At 38.5% G+C, this 5,560-nt stretch overlaps 2 pseudogenes; both read left to right on the forward strand.

The window, feature by feature from the left end:
• Positions 1-921: 921 nt before the first annotated feature.
• Positions 922-1,628, forward strand: LOC104789619 (putative carbohydrate esterase At4g34215 pseudogene; annotated as a pseudogene).
• Positions 1,629-1,904: 276 nt separating this feature from the next.
• Positions 1,905-2,593, forward strand: LOC104789620 (acyl-CoA-binding domain-containing protein 1 pseudogene; annotated as a pseudogene).
• The last annotated feature ends 2,967 nt before the right edge of the window (positions 2,594-5,560 follow it).

Here is a 5,560-nt window from a genome sequence, read left to right on the forward strand (position 1 = left end):
AGTTCGTGATCGGTTGTATCCTGGGATTCATAAATCGTGATTTTCCAAAAGCACTTACGGCCGATTTATTGAATTAAGGAAAGAGATATCATATCTCGCCTCCGTGATTTATTTACTACTTTATATTATGATGTTGTGCTGTTGTAATTTGTTCTTGATTTCGTTATTTAAATATAATTCGCATATTTTCTCAATTCGATTTTTGCGCTCCCTACAGTTATGTTCGGCTTTGATTCCGGTATGAGTTGGCCCCCTCGGCGACGTTAAGACCGGATTTCGTCTAGGGTTTCACCATCCTATTTATCGGTGATTCATCTAGCTTTTGCATCCAGCTTATTCCGGTCAAGGGAAAATTTCTTATGGCTATGAATTCTGGGACGCTCAATTCAAAGAAATAGAGTTTCTAAGGGCTGTGCTTTGTCGGAGGAATATCAAGCTTCGACTTCAACTTCTAGTCGAAAGAAATCTCAAGATCTAGAAATCAATCAAGGCTTGGAAGTTCAAAAAAGTGCAAGAAGATCTGAAATTCATAAAAAAATCCGATTTTATGGTCTCATAGAGAATATTCAAGCAAAAAAGAACTGAATCGTGTATCCTCAGTAGGAATCAGAAAAGATTGAGATTCTGATTTGAGAATCATTTAGTTCTTCATATGTTTATCATAACATTCCATATGTTTCTCTCTTTTTCCGGCAAATGATTCGTACGGCGTAGACAAGACGGTGATGACGAGCTGCACATGTGTTAGATACAGTTAGATTTCGCATATACACTCGAAGGTCTATCTAGTCTAGCTAGTAGTGTCAGTCTATAGGGTTAGTTTTTTCGTCATATGTTTAGAAGTGGATACGAAGAAAGAGACAAAACAAGAGGAATACATTATTCTCTCTTCTATCTTACTTCGACTCTGATCCGGATCTCAATCTCAATCTCAATCTTCAAATTTACTTCAAAAGCAATGACCAAGAACTTTTTCTTCTTCTCTGTCATCATCATCATCATTTTTCTTCAATCTCCACCACAAATCCAATCCCAAACCATCCCAAGAAACATTAGTATCTTCATCTTGGCCGGGCAAAGCAATATGGCGGGTCGAGGTGGAGTTTATAACGACACCGCTACAAACACCACCGTGTGGGACGGTGTGATCACCAGGAATGTCGATCAAACCCTTCGATCTTCCGTCTCACGGCCAAGCTCAAGTGGGAAATTGCTAAAGAGCCACTACACGTTGACATTGATGTTAACAAGACCAATGGTATTGGACCGGGGATGTCATTTGCTGATCGGTTGTTTTACCGGTTCGGTCATGTGGGTTTGGTTCCTTGCTCTATCGGTGGGACTAAACTAAGCCAATGGCAAAAGGGTGAGTATCTTTACGAGGAGACGGTGAGGAGGGCGAGAGCCGCGGTTGCTAGTAGTGGAGGCGGCTCGTACAGGGGGATTTTATGGTATCAGGGTGAGTCGGATACGGTGGATATGGTGGATGCTTCGGTTTATAAGAAGAGACTAGTCCAGTTTTTTAGTGATCTTCGAAGTGATTTAGATCAGCCAAATCTTCCTATTATACAGGTACGTTGCACAAAAACATCTAATTGGTATAATCCGCAATATAGCAAATAGTTCGTATAACTTTGATAAGTAATATTGGAATAGTGAAAAGTTTCCGAAAATAAAAGAAAAAATACATTAACCTATCCTAACACAGATTTAAATCAATGAATTGCAAATTATGAGAAATTGTTACATATGATTTAAGTGAGATATTGGTGCATGCATTAGAAATAGTACCATTTTGAAACTATTTCTAATACAATTTTTCAATGTATCTGAATGATTTGAAACTATTTCTAATACAATTTTTCAATTTTATTACTTGTCAGAGTACATTTTCATTTCTTAATATGTCATTTCTTACGTACATACAAGTACTAAATTATAACTCGAACCTGAGATATTAGGCATAACAAAAGACTACTCAACAATCAGACCAAACAGTTAAACAGTTGATGCCTTTAATATTTGTATGATTAATGAGCAAGCCTCTAAGAACCCATTATGTTTTTACATGTTCTTACTTAATATTACTGCATAATAGAAATGGTCTGTAATCATAGGTTTGATCTTCGCTTTTCTTCTCGCTAAGCTAATCTCTATCCTCGTCGCGTTTAAATGCGAGAATCTCTCACTCACTCGCGACCACACGACTGAATCGGAGTATGAGAGCTTGCGCAAGGTCGAATCTTTAACCGGGATTAGCGGCGAGACAGAGTCTCTTGTGGCGGAGCAAAGTAGTTTGAGAGGTGATGATGAAGACGATGAAGATGATGATTGGGAAGGTGTTGAAAGTACAGAACTTGATGAGGCATTTAGTGCTGCTACGGCTTTTGTGGCTGCTGCTGCATCTGACAGGCTTTCTCAGAAAGTATCTAATGAGTTGCAGCTTCAGCTTTATGGATTGTATAAGATTGCTACTGAAGGACCTTGTACTGCTCCTCAACCTTCAGCTCTCAAAATGACTGCTCGTGCCAAGTGGTTTGTCTCACTCACACACTCTGATTTATATGTTTTGACTGTGAACTTGATTGCTTGATCATGTTCACTTATGATGTTCTGAGGATTCACTTAAATCATATCAACTTCCCTTAAATCACCTTTAAATACATTAACCTATTATACAATTTGGGTGCTCTTTAAAATACTTAGAAAATGGTAGCACCTATTATACAAATTGGTTGCTCCTTAAAATACTTAAAAAACAGTGCAACAGTGAATCTTCTTATTTACTGTCGCTGTCAGTGTTGTTATCATCCACTGTCGCTGTCCTCATGGTTGTTGTTACCATTCATTCTGGACAGCCAAACACGCATCTCCTGAGTAAAAATCAAGAAAAAACTAGATTCATGGCGATTGAGTGAGTTTTGGAGGCCAGACAACACATCATAAACAGCACGTGCCAGCGGTATAGGCGACACATTCCAGTCTGACAGCTCGGATGGAGATGATGGAAGGATCGAATAGATGTCATCAAAACAACGAACCAAAGCATGATACTGTCCAATGAGCCACGGTGGAAACAACACTGGACGGAGGCAGTAGATTGCCTGAATCCATAAGCGAAGGATCACAAATGGGCATTGCATTGGACCCTTCCTCCTAGCCGCAGAATGGCTGGAAAGTGTCTAATGCAAGAGATTGCCGATAAACACTAAAATGAACATACTGGCGATGAACAATCTTCACCTCCAACTCAGCTTTCCAAAGAAGCCAAATCCCACAATGATCACAAATCCTGATGGAGATTTCTTTATGAAGACGCATGGGCATATTTCATTATTAACATACCCTTTCTTCAATAGGTATTCGCTTAAGCGATTATACCACATGCGCCCGGATTGTTTTAATCCGTAAAGTGATCGCTGTAATTTGATCGCACAAATTTCATTAGACTTAGAGTCTAATGCCTCAGGAATCTTAAATCCTTCTGGGATTTTCATGTATATATCATTATCCAATGATCCATATAAATATGCTGTCACTACATCCATAAGGTACATTTCTAAATTCTTAGAAGCCGTTAGACTCATTAAGTACCTGAATGTAATTGCATCCATGACTGGAGAATATGTTTCTTCATAATCAACTCCGGGTCTTTGAGAAAAACCTTGTGCAACAAGTCGGGCTTTATATCTTGTGATTTCATCTTTCTCATTTCTTTTTCGCACAAATACCCACTTGCAACCAACAAGTTTTACATCTTTAGATGCAGTGACAAGAGGTCCAAAGACATTTCTTTTATTGAGGGAGAGCAACTCAAGTTGCATAGCCTTTTTCCATTTCTCCCAATCAGGCCTATGTTGGCATTCTGATACGGACCTTGGATCTGGATCATCTTTTTCATGATCGATCTCTTTAGATACAGAAAAAGAGAATATTCCATCATCATCATCGATTTCATCTCTATACCATAACATCCCATTTTGGGCATAGTTAATAGAAACCTCATATTTTTCTGTATCATCCTGAGGACTTTTCTTTTTATTTGGTTCTTCCTGAACCTTTTCATCTCCCATTTTCTTTTTCTTTCGGGGATTTTTATCTTTAGAGCCCATTGGCCTCCCCCTTTTCAATTGAACCTTAGGTTCATTAGCTTTGCTTCCATCAAGTTCCTCTATAGGAATTTCAACTCTTGATGGTGCATTTGCAGCGGGGATATATGACTTTGTCACCCTTTTTGTATCTGTGAACGCATCTGGTAATTGATTTGCCAAACCTTGTAAATGTACAATTTTCTGAACTTCCAGTTCACGTTGATTTGTAGGGGGATCAATGTATATCAAAGATGGTGTATACCATGTAATATCTTTTGGTACTTGTTTAATTCCTCCCCCAAACGCTGGAAATTCATCTTCATTAAAATGGCAATCGGCAAAACGTGCCGTAAACATATCACCAGTTTGCGGTTCAAGATATCGAATTATACTCAGGGATGCATAACCGACGTATATACCCAATCTCCGTTGTGGCCCCATTTTTGTTCTTTGTGGGGCTATAGGCACATAAACCGCACATCCAAAAATACGGAGATAGGATATGTTTGGCTCTTGGCCAGATGCCAATTGTAAAGGGGAATATTTATTATATGCGCTTGGTCGTATTTGGACCAATGCCGCAGCATGCAATATAGCATGAACCCATATAGAAATTGGGAGTTTTGTTCTCAATATTAACGGTCTAGCAATGAGTTGTAGCCGTTTAATCAAAGATTCAGCCATGCCATTTTGTGTATGAACATGAGGAACCGAATGCTCCACATCGATTCCTATTGACATACAATAGTCATTGAAAGCTTGTGAAGTGAATTCACCGGCGTTATCAAGCCTGACTTTCTTTATGGCATAATCAGGGAATTGAACTTTCAACCTGATTATTTGGGCAATGAATTTTGCGAAGGCCGTGTTTCTTGTTGTCAATAGACACACATTTGACCATCTACTAGATGCGTCAATCATTACCATAAAATAACGAAACGGCCCGCATGAAGGGTGGATAGGTCCACATATATCACCATGTATTCTCTCTAAGAACAATGGTGATTCAATCCCAATTTTGGCTGGCGATGGCCGAATTATGAGTTTTCCTTGAGAACATGCATCACATGAAAACTCATCAGATCTAAAAATCTTTTCGTTCTTCAATGGATGACCATTGGAATTTTGCACAATTTTTCGCATCATAACTGAACCAGGATGTCCAAGTCTTTCATGTCATATCTTAAATGTACTAGTAAACTTAGAGTTTATTGTAACATACGATGCGAAATTATTTATTTTTGTGCAATACAATCCAGAGGATAACATTGGTAATTCTTCCAATATATGTTTCTCCTCAGATGTTATGCAAAGATATTCAATGCCATTCTTATTCAGAGTCTCTATATGATATCCATTTCTTCGGATATCTCTGAAACTAATCAAGTTTCTATGAGACTTGGGGCAATATAATGCATCAATTTCAAATTTTGTTCCCCTTGGCATTGAAAAACTGGCTTTTCCAGAGC

Source organism: Camelina sativa, chromosome 5 (assembly GCF_030686135.1).
Source record: "Camelina sativa cultivar CO46 ecotype springtype chromosome 5, ASM3068613v1".
NCBI lineage: Eukaryota > Viridiplantae > Streptophyta > Magnoliopsida > Brassicales > Brassicaceae > Camelina > Camelina sativa.